Source organism: Moschus berezovskii, chromosome 15, assembly GCF_049115385.1.
Source record: "Moschus berezovskii isolate FMDL1 chromosome 15, NW_MosBer_1.0, whole genome shotgun sequence".
Classification (NCBI taxonomy): Eukaryota; Metazoa; Chordata; class Mammalia; order Artiodactyla; family Moschidae; genus Moschus; species Moschus berezovskii.
The window spans coordinates 32893103-32906916 of record NC_142474.1 but is presented as its reverse complement, the minus strand read 5'-3'; positions in this window follow the sequence as shown (position 1 = coordinate 32906916).

Sequence of the window (13814 nt, the reverse complement as noted above, 5' to 3'; positions counted from 1 at the left end):
CTGCCTCAAATGTTAAAGTTAAGCAGATTCTCTTTTGTTACACTCCACTAATTGCTCAAAATCATGCCTCAGATGTGTTTGCTTCATATTTTATTCCTGGAATAGATTTTGTTGATTCTGTTTTTCTAATTGTCTTTTTTTTTTAATCTCTCTCTCTTTCTGAGAGAAGAAACAGATGTTGTCTCCATTACGTTAGCACAAAGTCTATTGTCCCATGCCAGATCCTTTGTCTGAGTAGTGAGATGTGGTAGCTGTTGTTGAGTTTATCCAGCGTTCCAGTCACCTCTCCTTTCTTTTGGTAAACTGCTGCTCCCCACTCCAATGGTGTGACTTGGAGTTTTTTTCCCCAATTGCAGTGCCTTCAAGGTGGGCTGTACCACCTTGCCAGCTAGTACAGGGTTGAGGGGTCAATCTCATCCAATTCACAGAACTTGAGAATATAGGTGGGAAGTCAGTATTTTTTTTTTTTTATCAAAAAGAGAATGAATTCATTTTGTACAGTCAAACCACAGATGTTCACACTCATTTGACTGAATTTGTTTTTATTTCAGTGATTCTAGCTTAAATTTCCAAGTATTATTTCTTGCTTTATTTTCACAGCTTCCCTTTTTTGGTTTATAAATGTAATAGCATTAAAATCTTTTTATAAATTTTCTTCTGTTCCTCATCTATTTCCTCTGGGATCAGTTTTTCACCTTTTATTTAATTTATTGAAGAGGCAGAACAGTTGAATAATTCTGAGTATAATGTAAGAAACAGGCTGCCTGGATTCAGATTCTATCTCTCTGCCCTCTACTAGCTAGGTAAGCCTCAGCCAAGTTATATTGCCTTTTTGTGACTCAATTTCCCAGAAAGCGGTTAATAATAGCACCTAACTCAGGGTTGTTACATGAGTTGCATGCATGTATGCTAAGTTGATTCAGTCCTGTCCGACTCTTTGCGACTTTATGGACTGTAGCCCGCCAGGCTCCTCTGTCCATGGGATTCTCCAGGCAAGAATACTGGAGTGGGTTGTCATGCTCACCTCCAGGGAATCTTCCCAACCCAGATCAGGGATTGAACCTGTTTCTCTTACATCTCCACTGGCGGGTTCTTTACCACTAGTGCCTCCTGGGAAGCCTCGTTACATGCATACTGAATATAAAATGCTTAGACCATGGACAGGTCCACAATAAGCCCTGAAAAGGTATTTATTATTCTTTTATCTCTCTTTGTTTCCGCCCCCCCATCATTTCCTTTCACTAAGAATAATGACAAGGAAACAAGAATTCTTCTTCTAGTCAAATACACTTCTGCTCCCTCTTATTGATATTTTTATGACAACTGCCAGGTAGTACAGGATACATTCAGTTGGTTCCACCCAGATGTGTGTCCATTTTATGACCATTCTAATGATCCAGTTGCAAGTTCATTAAGATGGGTGTATGTGTAGATAAATATAGTGGATACATATATTTATATATGGCCCATATCTGGATAAGGGTTTGGGATGGTGCAAGACCTTAAAATTATACATGCTCAAAATGGGCTCTTTGCCTAGTGCTATCCTTTGTTAATCTTTCTCCTTTTGTTGGTTTTTCTCAGTTGTCTGGTAATGCAGTTCATCTTTATGACAGAAGGGCAGGGCTGATCGGTATTGGCATTGATATAGGGTATTTCCTCTGCTCTGGTGCGTAAGCAGTGGGCAGGACGATGGGAGTGATCCATTTGCCACTCACCATCCCTTTAAGGGGCGAGGTCTCCCATGGTGGATCCACTCCTGCTTCTGTGCCTGCTTGTTCCTTTGGGGCAGCTTTCTCTCAGGAAGGCTTAGACTATACTTTCTTCTGTCCCCATCTGTGCCTTATTGCAATCTACCCTTCTATCTTCCAGAAGTAAATAAAAATACCTGGACAGTTGATGCCCCACCTCCAGCCACCAGTCCTCAGGCCTTTGATGGATTTGCTTCCTTTTCCCTTTCCTCACTGGGCTTTTGATGGTATTTAAAGGACTAGGAGTGGTAGGGACGTGTTCTCAGCCCACCATCTTGAACTGGAAGTTGATAAGGTGGTTTAAATGTTTCTAACTCCATCCAACTCTGCAAATACAGGGTCCTTTGGGGCCTGCAATTGTTCACAATGGATGTCCAGACCCTGCACAGGAAGGAAAAAGGGAGAGATAACTTGGGCCTTCTAATTTTCTTGTGAAGCCTCTATGGGTCTGTTGACCTCCAAGCCAGTCTCTCAGACCTGGTGGCTGTTGGGGGAGGGAAGGTGGCCCTTCAGTTTCCCCAAGAACTCCAGAGACTTCAAACTCTCGGAACAGAAGTGAGTGAGTACAAGGCGCGTCTACTGAGGAGAGTCAGAGGGACAGACAATAGGCTTGGAGGGGTACTTAAAAGAGTGAAAATCCAGGGTGTATGGTTAGAGTGGAAGTCATCTTGGGGAGAGTGGAGCACAGCCTTCAGTCACTCCCACTCTGCACTCACAGAGCTCTTCCGACAGTCCAGGCCCTGTCAGAAGCTTTTCGTACAAGCTCTTGGGAGGCTTCAGATTCTGAGTGGTTTGAGTGACTTCTCCATGATTGCATTCTGAGTGGTTTGAGTGACTTCTCCATGATTGCATAGCTGGTGAAGGATATGTTCTGGATTTGAACTCAGATCCATACAGGGCCCAGGGTCCTAACTTCTGGGTTACATGACTGCCACTTGCCCCAAAGCTGACCAGAGCAAGGTCTGGAGGATCTCTCATGTGTCACTTGGGCTGAGCTGTCCACACCTCGGATGTTGCAGTTGAGTCTCAAAGGAGAAAAGCAAGGAAGCAGAGAGCTCTGGCGCCCTCTGGGGGAGATAGGAGGCTCTGCAGAGTTGCAGCAGTGGAGGTGGTCAGTGGCCTGGGCCTGGGATCCAACTAGGTCCAAGAATTAAATGATTGAATTAGGGCACTGATTATTCTATATGAGAGCAGGACTTTACCTCCCCAACTCCTTTGTAAAGAGCCCCCAATATTGTAATGAGCCCCTGGGCACATCATCTATAGGAATAAAGACATAATTAGATGTGTCTAATTTATGGCTAGTGCAACATAAGCAGAAATGAAGTGCACAATATAAGGAATTAGCTTTAAATGAAGGGGCATGACCTGCCTTGTTCCTTCCTCCATTCTACTTTCTGGAATACAGATATAATGACAAGCTCAAGAAGCCATTTTGAACCAAGAGTGAAAACAACCCACTGAAGAGGGCAGAGTAAAAAATAAGAAAGAAAGAAAGTGAAGTTGCTCAGTCATTTCCGACTCTTTGCAAACCCCATGGACTGTAGCCTACCAGGCTCATCCGTCCATGGGATTTTCCAGGCAAGAGTACTGGAGTGGGTTGCCATTTCCTTCTCCAGAGGATCTTCCCGACCAAGAAATAGAACCTGGGTCTCCCGCATTGTAGGCAGATGCTTTTACCGTCTGAGCCACCTAATTTCAGAATGATCATGAAATTGCCCTGTCAGCCTTGGATGCCAACACTTTACTTGAAGGAGAGGGAAATACACTTCTATTTTATTTAAATCACTGTTACTTTCCAGTTTCTGTACTTTTAGCTAAGCTTTTTTTCTTTTCACTTAAAAAATTAAGCTTGTTCGTGCCAGAACAAAAGTAAAATGCATTATCAAAATTTTACTAAGCCTGCACCATAAGCCATGAAATAAATTCACTTAATAAATAGCCATTTGTTTATGAATAAATGGATTTTTTAATAGAATTTTATTTCATATTCAAGATTTTATATCTCAAGTATTGCCACTAAAAAATACTGTTTGGTGTCTTTACTCATGTTCTTTCCTAATTCTGGTGTGTTCTATTGTTTTAGAATCTACCATTCTTAGGATAGTCTGTGATGTGATATGTTTAATTATGAAGTGGAATTTTTAAGATTCAGTTCAGTTCAGTCGCTCAGTCGTGTCCAACTCTTTGCGACCCCATGAACCGCAGTATACCAGGCCTCTCTGTCCATCACCAACTCCTGGAGTCCACCCAAACCCATGTCCATTGAGTCAGTGATGCCATCCAACCATCTCATCCTCTGTCGTCCCCTTCTCCTCCTGCCCCCAATCTCTCCCAGCATCAGGGTCTTTTCAAATGAGTCAGCTCTTCACATCAGGTGGCCAAAGGATTGGAGTTTCAGCTTTAAAATCAGTCCTACCAATGAACACCCAGGACTGATCTCCTTTAGGATGGACTAGTTGGACCTCCTTGCAGTTCAAGGGACTCTCAAGAGTCTTCTCCAACACCACAGTTCAAAATCATCAATTCTTTGGCGCTCAGCTTTTTTTATAGTCCAACTCTCACATCCGTACATGACTACTGGAAAAACCATAGCCTTGACTAGACGGACCTTTGTTGACAGAGTAATGTCTCTGCTTTTCAATATTCTGTCTAGGTTGCTCATAACTTTCCTTCCAAGTAGTAAGCGTCTTTTAATTTCATGGCTGCAATCACCATCTGCAGTGATTTTGGAGCCCAGAAAAATAGTCAGCCACTGTTTCTACTGTTTCCCCATCTATTTGCCATGAAGTGATGGGACCGGATGCCATGATCTTAGTTTTCTGAATGTTGAGCTTTAAGCCAACATTTTCAGTCTCCTCTTTCACTTTCATCAAGAGGCTCTTTAGTTCTTCTTAAGATTACTTTATGTCTTTTCATGGCCTGATAGATAATTCATTTCTCTGAAGAAAATTGCATGGTCTGAATGTGCTACAGTTTATGTATCCATTCATCTACTGAAGGATATTCTGGTTGCTACTAACTTTGGTCAGTTATGAATAACACTACTACAGATATCTGTGTGCAGGTTTTAGTTCAGTTCTCTAAATGCCAAGGGGCACAACTGCTGGTTTGTATGGTAAGAGTATGCTTTGTTTTATAAGAAACTGCCAAACTGCCTTCCAAAATGGCTGTGGTAGGGACCATTGTGCATTCCCACCAGTAACAAATGAGAGCTCTGTTGCTCCACATCTTTACCGGTACCTGGTGTTGTCAGTGTCCTGGATTTTAGCCATTTTAATAGGTATGTAGTGGTATCTCTTTTTGGCTTTTCATACTGTTCATGGGGTTCTCGAGACAAGAATACTGGTGTGGTTTGTCATTCCCTCCTCCAGGGGACCATGTTTTGTCAGAACTCTCCACTATGACTGTCCATCTTGGGTGGTCCTGCACAGTGTGGCTCATAGCTATAATGAGTTATACAAGTCCCTTTGCCATGACAAGGCTGTGATCCATGAAGGGGTATCCATGAAGGGGTCCATGGTATCTCAAAGAATCAGACACAACTAAACTACTGAACAACAACATCAACACCTTTGACTGTGTGGATCACAATGAACTGTGAAAAATTCTTAAGAGATGGGAATACCAGACCACCTTAATTCTCTCCTGAGAAACGTGTATGCGGGTCAAGAAGCAACAGTTAGAGCCAAACACGAAACAACTGACTGGTTCACAATTGGGAAAGGAATACAACAAGGCTTTATATTGTCACTCAGCTTATTTAACTTCTATGCAGAGTTCAGTTCAGTTCAGTCGCTCAGTCGTGTCCAACTCTCCGCGAACCCATGAATCACAGCACGCCAGGCCTCCCTGTCCACCACCAACTCCCGGAGTTCACTCAAACTCATGTCCACAGAGTCGGTGATGCCATCCAGCCATCTCATTCTCGGTCGTCCCCTTCTCCTCCCGCCCCCAACCTTTCCCAGCATCAGAGTCTTTTCCAGTGAGTCAACTTGTCGCATGAGGTGGCCAAAGTATTGGTTTCAGCTTTAGCATCAGTCCCTCCAATGAACACCCAGGATTGATCTCCTTTAGAATGGACTGGTTGGATCTCCTTGCAGTCCAAGGGACTCTCAAGAGTCTTCTCCAGCACCACAGTTCAAAAGCATCAATTCTTCAGTGATCAGCTTTCTTCACAGTCCAACTCTCACATCCATACATGACCACGGGAAAAGTACATCATGCAAAATGTCAGGCTGGATGAATCACAAGCTGGAATCAAGATTGCTGGGAGAAATATCAATAACCTCAGATATGCAGATGACACCACTCAAATGGTAGAAAGTGAAGAGGAACTAAAGAGCCTCTTGATGAGGGTAAAAGAGGAGAGTGAAAAAGCTGGCTTAAAACTCAACATTCAAAAACAAAGACTATGGCATCCAGTCCCATCACTTCATGGGAAATCAAAGGGGAAAAAGTGCAAATTGTGAGAGATTTTATTTTCTTGGGCTCTAAAATCACTGCAGATGGTGACTTCAACCATGAAATTAAAAGACGCTTGCTCCTCTATGACAAACCTAGACAGCATGTTAAAAAGCAGAGGTAGCACTTTGCAGACAACTATCCATCTAGTCAAAGGTAAGATTTTTCAAGTAGTCGTGTACGGACATGAGAGTTGGACCATAAAAAAGGCTAAGTGTCAAAGAATTGATGCTTTCGAATTGTGATGCTGGAGAAGACTCTTGAGAGGCTCTTGGACTGCAAGGAATTCAAACCAGTCAGTCCTAAAGAAGTCAACCCTAAGTATTCATTGGAAGGACTAATGCTGAAGCTCCAATACTTTGGCCACCTGATATGAAGAGCCAATTCATTGGAAGAGATCCTGATGCTGGGAAAGATTGAGGGCAGGAAGATAGGCAGGCAATGGAGAATAAGGTGGTTGGATGGCATCACTGACTCAATGGACATAAGTTTGAGCAAACTCTGCGAGAGAATGAAGGCTAGGAAACCTGGCATGCTACCGTCCATGGGGTGCAAAGTCAGACACGACTTAGTGATAGAACAGAACAGTGGTATCTCATTGTGGGAGTTTTTTGTTTGTTAATTTGTTTGTTTTTGGTGGAGACACATGGTCTGGTCTGTGGGGTCTCAGTTTGCTGACCAGGGATTGAACCCTAGCCTTTGGCGGTGAAAGTGCAAAGTCCTAACCAGTGGACTACCAGGGAAGTCCCATCATTCTTGCTTTAATTTGCATTTCTCTGATGACATTGATGTGGAGCATCTTTTCATATGTTTATTTTCCATCTGTGTATATCTCTTTGTTAGTTGCCCAGTTGTGTCTGACTTTTTGCAACTCCATGGACTCTAGCCCGCCAAGGTCCTCTGTCCACAGAATTCTTAAGGCAAGAATACTGGAGTGGGTAGCCATTCCCTTTTCCAGGGGATCTTCCCAACCCAGGGATGGAACCCAAGACTCCTGCATCACAGGAAGACTTTTTACCATTAGCGCCACCTGGGAAGCCCATATATCTCTTTAGTAGTAGCAGTGTTAGTCACTCAGCCATCTCCGACCCTTTGCAACCCCATGGACTGTATTCCACCAGGCTCCTCTGTCCATGGGATTCTCCAGGCAAGAATACTGGAGTGGGTTGCCATTCCCTTCTCCAGGCGATCTTCCCGAACCAGGGATCGAACTCAGGTCTCCTGACTTGCAGGCAGATTCTTTACCATCTGAGCTACAGGGAAGCCCTTTATACAAAAAGAAACATATCTCTTTGGTGAGGTCTTATTTTTCTGTAGCCAAAAAATTTTATCTTGGACAAATATCCCGTATCCCCATGTCTTGATTCTCACATCTGGAATGAGAATAATAGTGCCTACCTCACAGAGTGTTTGCGAAAGTTAAAAATATGTGTAACAGTGAGACCTATTGAGAAATTACTGAAGAATTTTTTATTTTAAAATTTGTTGGCAACGATTGACTTGGAAAACACAGGTAATGTTCCCTGACCAGGCAAAGCAGACAAGGCTTTGTTCTCCTTACTCTAAGGAAAGGTAATCTGTGCTGTTGAGACTTAGGCCTCGTATCAGTTTCCTCTTGTAGCTAACCACAGGATTCTCAGTGGATTCCAGCAGTAAATACACAGATCTGAGCAGGCTGGCTGAGGTCTGGCTGACTGGACGCGCGGCCTGTGGGTTTGGTTCAGGTCTGTTCCACATGTCTCTGGACCCGCAGGTTAGCTGGAGTTTTTGCTTGGCAATGGCAGAAATCTAAGACAGCAAGGCCAACTATGCAAGTACACTTCATTACTATGTTTGTGTTGTGTTCACTCACATCTATTGGCTACAGTAAGTTACATGGCTAAGTCCAAATCAAGGGGTGAAGGAGAATGCTTTACCCACCATGGCGCTGTGGGGTAGATATGTGTTGTCTAGAATGGACTGAGGGATTGGGGCTGATAAGCCACACTCACACAGGCCTAGAGTTAGGGGGTCTCTGGGCCCACATGTCTTATGTTGGCATTGGAGAAGGAAGCAATGAGATTGCTTCAAAAAATGTCAAAAACAGGAAATGACCAGGACTTCCATGGTGGTCCAGTGGTTAAGACTCCAAGCTACCAAATCAGGGGGGCTGGGTTTAATCCTTGGTCAGGAAGCTAGATTCCACATGCTGCAACAAAGATCAAAGATCCCACCCGCTAAGACATGGTGCAGCCAAATAAATAGGCACCTTTATTAAAGAGGTAAAGGGCTACAAAACAGACAGAGTGATAGAGTTCAGTCTCTCTGGGCCTGAGGATTTTGGGGTAGAATGTCAGGAGACATCTGTTTTGGGCCACTGAGACCTGAGATCCTGGGTCCCTCCTGATTCAAGGTTTCATGTCACTTTTGATCTGCATGTGTGGGTTTGCCCACAGGGTATAGACAACCTGATCTGGCTGGGCTCCCCACCACTACAGATAGGCTAGGGCTGAGCTGAATTACATTTGAGTTGTGAAACAAAGAAATGTATTGTCAGTTGATTGCAAGATTGTTTGGAGCAATTAACATCTGCCCTATACGCTAAGTGCCTGACACATGAAGTGAAGTGAAGTGAAAGTCACTCAGTTGTGTCTGACTCTTTGCAACCCCATAGACTGTAGCCCGCCAGGCTCCTCTCTCCACGGGATTCTCCAGGCAAAAGTACTAGAGTGGGTAGCCGTTCCCTTCTCCAGGGGATCTTCCCAACCCAGGTCTCCCGTATTACAGGCAGATTCTTCACCATCTGAGCCAACAGGGAAGCCTGAGAATATTGGAATGGGTAGCCCATCCCTTCTGTAGCATGTCTTCCCAACCCAGGAATTGAACCAGGGTCTCCTGCATTGCAGGCGGGTTCTTTACAGCTTAGCTACCAGGGAAGCCCTGGCACATAGTGGATCCTCAATAAAATGAGCTCTGGTATCATGACAGCATCACAACCATGGCAAAATCTTTCCTCTTCTGCTTTAGCAGGGGTGGGGGGTGCTGCTGAAATCCCATGGGGACTCATGGGGGGAGGGACAGTGGGGAAGGGAAGAGGGATTAGAAATACTCTTCTAGCTTGAGACTGGGACCTCTGTGTCCCTCACATCTAGAGCCTCCTTCTCAGAAGGTTGTCTCTAGAGTAGCCAGGTGCAAGGGGGTACTGGGAAGGTCCCAAAGGACTTGGAAAATCAGCACCGTGGTCTGGGTGCCTTTCACGCTCCCCTACCCCAGGATGGACTTGTCTCCTCTGTTGTCAGGAGGAGAACAGTGTGCAGAACGCTCCCTTCCTCCTCTCTCAGATTGCCTGAAAAGGCCAAGTGGTCCCCAAAGAGAGGAGTATGGCCATGGCTGGTGACCAGGACCCCTAAGTTCCCACTTTGCCTGAGAGGAGGCCCCCTCTCAGGCAAAGGGGCCCAAGGTCCCACATCTGCTTGCTCGAGTCCCAGAGTCGCAGGCCTTGCCGGGGTCTTCCCCTGCCTGAGAGGTCTTTCCGGTCTTGATGTTGTGCAAGACTGGCCTTCCTCCCTGACTAGCTTCCAGGGCAGGCAGTGGAGCTGAGGCTTTTGGAAAAGAGGAAGCAACCCCGAGCTGGGTCTCCTCTCTCAGAGAGACAGCAGCACTTCGAGCTCCTGGCCCTCACCCATGTCCTTCTCACCTGCCGTTCACCAGCCGTGCAGCCCCGTCCCTCTGTGGAGCAAGTACGCCCATCCCCAGGCCTAGAGGATGAGCTGAGGCTTGGGAGCAGGGCTGGATTGGGATTTGGGGGAGGACACCTGGGTGTCCAAGCCCAAGACAAAGATACGCTCATAACCCAAAGCCTTGCACAACTCCAAAGGTTCCCCAACTCACGTCCCAACCCCCATCTAACCCTGACTCCTGCCCAGCCTTGGTACCTATTCCACCCCTACCTCACCCTCCATTGCATCCCATCCCCAACCATTTAGTAACCATCATCTCCATCCAGCCCCAGGCCTGACTGGCACCCTCACCCAACCCTATCACTCTCTCCTCCACACCAACACTAATTCCATTCCAAAATGCAGCCTTCAGTTCAGTCACTCAGTCGTGTCCGACTCTTTGTGACCCCATGAATCACAGCACGCCAGGCCTCCCTGTCCATCACCAACTTCCGGAGTTCACTCAAACTCATGTCCATCGAGTCGGTGATACCATCCAGCCATCTCATTCTCTGTCGTCCCCGTCTCCTCCCACCCCCAATTCTTCCTAGCATGAGACTCTTCCAGTGAGTGAACTCGACGCATGAGGTGGCCAAAGTATTGGAGTTTAAGCTTCAGCATCAGTCCTTCCAATGAACACCCAGGATTGATCTCCTTTAGAATGGACTAGTTGGATCTCCTTGCAGTCCAAGGGACTCTCAAGAGTCTTCTCCAGCACCACAGTTCAAAAGCATCAATTCTTCGGCGATCAGCCTAACCATCACTTTTACCCCAAACCAACTGCAGCCCGACCCTCACCTTCCCCTCAGTTTTCTTTATTCATTACCACTTCATTCATCTGAGTGAAGGCCCCCCCTGCACCATCCAGCATAGTTTGGTGGAATGGGCATTCAAACTAAGAACATTTACAGCCAGATTAAAGAAAGAAATGTGATACTTCTACTACCCATTTCAAAGCCGATAGACCTCATTTATGGATAATGTGGTTTTCTGAGTTAAATGACCTATGTTTGGGACTTTTCATTATTATGAAGATAATGTATTCCTGGAATCGCCCATCTGAACCTGCTTTCTGACCTGTTGAGCAGAGCGCTGAAGCTGGCTTGGTCACCCCCTTTCCCTCCTTCTCCAACTTGAAAAAGGAAGTTGGGAGAAGCTCTGGTATTGGGAAATAGAAACTGAATCCTGAACCCAAGCACAGCTGCCTACAGTGAAACTGCCTTTGCCCTTTCTTCCCCAGGCCAAACTTGGCCTCTGGGATCAGAGATCAAGGGACTTGTGGCCCTAGTCACCCTCCCAGATGTCCTGGGACACTTGGTCTCATATTTACCCACTCACTTGCTCTAACACAGAGAGCAAATACGGGTGTCCCCCATGTGCCATACACCCCAACTCAGTGCTGAGGCAGTGTCTATCAGTTCAGAGGAGTGGGACTTTAAACCCTGTCTTCAGAAGGTCCAAGGCTTGGAGATTCCAGGATGAACCCTGAAACTGTGCTCTCCCAAATGGTCATTGCCTGAGGACTACAGTGCTTCCTGTCCCCAGTATAGCCACCCCCTTCTCAGGAGCTGCAATCATCCATCTACCATCAGGAGGTGCTAGGTGACCACCAGGACACCTCACTCAACCCGAGCCCTAGGGGCACCTTCCTGTCAACACCAGGCTTTTAACTGGGACAAGGAGCTCACTTCCTGGAGTTCTTCATGCCCTTCTTTTTTTTTCCAGGAAAGTTCTCTGGACTGAGGCTGGTCCTTGGGGTAGAAAAAGCTGAGCCAATAAGCTGGACTCTGGTGGGACTGAACCCTTGGTTATTGGGACTGGGCTAAGTATAGGTGACATCTACAGGCTATGACTTTGGGTGGTTCTAAAAGGTCCTCTCAAAGACCTCTGCTCCTTTCTGGGGTCAGTGTGTCTAAAATCCCACCATTCCTCCTATAGCTTCAGTGTTCCTCTTTCCAGGGCCCCAAATGGGAACAGCAGGGGAGGTGGGGACAATGTGAACATTGGTAGTGTCCCAGTTGTAGAGGAGCTGACCATGATGCTCAGTGTGGCCCTGGGCCCCCAGGGCTACATCTGCCCCAAACATGGCCAGCAGGCTACTGTTCAGTCCAGCTTCCAGAACACTGCACCCAGGTCATGCGGCCCAGCTTGGGCCAGCGTGAGCCAATGACCAGGTGTGGAGGGTGTGGGTACATCTTCCAGGGAAAAGAGCAGCACTAGGACTGCCCAGAAGACTGAGGACAGGCCACTGGGCCTCAGCAAATGACCAGACCTGTCTGCAGGAGTGGCCTAGCCAGGGGCCCCAGTCTCCTGAGGAACGGGGCTCTGCCTGTTCTTTTCACAGTTTTGTCTTTGCTGTGCTCCCTCTAAGCACATCCCTCCTCTCTTCACACTTGGCTAGTCACCCTCACAGGCAATTCAGCACCTCTCCAGGTTCTGTTCAGCCTCTCCCCAGGAGTGCCCTCTGGTAGCCACCAGAATCAGCTGGGCCCCATCCCTGAGACAGATGGACTTGGGACCGGAAGATATCATGAGTTTCCTGTCCCCACTTCCAGGTTCCCCAGGCCCTTCCCTCACTCTGCAGGGTCAGCATTTAGGGCCAAGGAAGATTGCAAAGTTGACAATATGGGTTTTGTATGTGTATGTGGTAAAGTTTACTGTTTTGACTATTTTTTAAGTATGCAATTCTGTGGCATTAAATACGTTCATACTACTGTGTAACCATCATTACTGTCTATTTCCAGAAGTTTTTCATCATTCAAATAGAGACTCTGTACCTATTAAACATTAACTCCTCAGTCCCTCCTCTCTCTAGGCCCTGGTAGCTTCTATTCTACTTTCTACGAATTTGCCTATTCTACATATCTCATAAAAGTGGACTCATACGATATTTGCCCTTTTGTGCTTGGCTTATTTCACTTAGCATGTTTTCAAGGTTCGTCCATGTGTGAAACATGTGTCAGAATTTCATTCCTTCCTATGGCTGAATACTATTCTGTTGAATGGATATATCACATTCTTCTGTTGATGGACACTTGGGTTGCTTCTACTTTTTGGCTATTATGAATAATGCTGCTGTGAGCATGTGTGCAAATATCTATGTAAGGCCCTATTTTTTATTCTTTTGGGTCTGTACCTAGGGGTGAAGTTGCTGGGTCATATGGTAATCTATGTCTGACTTTTTGAGGAAATACAAAACTTTCCAAAGGAGCTGCACCATTTCACATTTCTACCAATAGTACATGAGTCTTCCAATTTCTCCACAGCCTCGTCAACATTTGTTATTTTCTGGTTTTGTTTGTTTTTTTACAGTGTGAAGTGGTAGCTCATTGTGGTTTTGATTTGCCTTTCCCTAATGACTGCTGATGCTGAGTATCTTCTCATGGGCTTCTTGACCATTTGTATATCACCTTTGGAGAAATGTCTATCCAAGCTTTCAGCACATTTTTTCAAATTTAGGTTGTTTGGGGGGAGTGTTTGTTGTTAAATTATAGGAGTTCTTTATATATTCCAGATGTTAATCCCTTATCAGCTATATGATTTACAGGTATTTTTCTCCCATTCTGTGGGTTGAGTTTTCACTTTCTGGATAGTGTCCTTTGATGCAAAAACATTTTTCATTTTGATCAAGTTCAATTTATCTATTTTTTCTTTTGTTGCTTTGCTTTTGGTGTCATGGTTAAGAAATCATTGCCTGCTACTAGGTCATGAAGATTTTCACCTGTTTTCTTCTAACAATTTTATGGCTCCAGAGGCACTCTGTGGTGAAGGGCCTGCCTTCTTGTGCCTGGCATACAGTAGGCATTTATCTCTTGTTTGTGAGCAATATGTCATGCAGGTTCTTGTCCCCTGTCACACCAGACTTGCCCTGTCACGAACTCTAAATCCTCAAGGACCACAC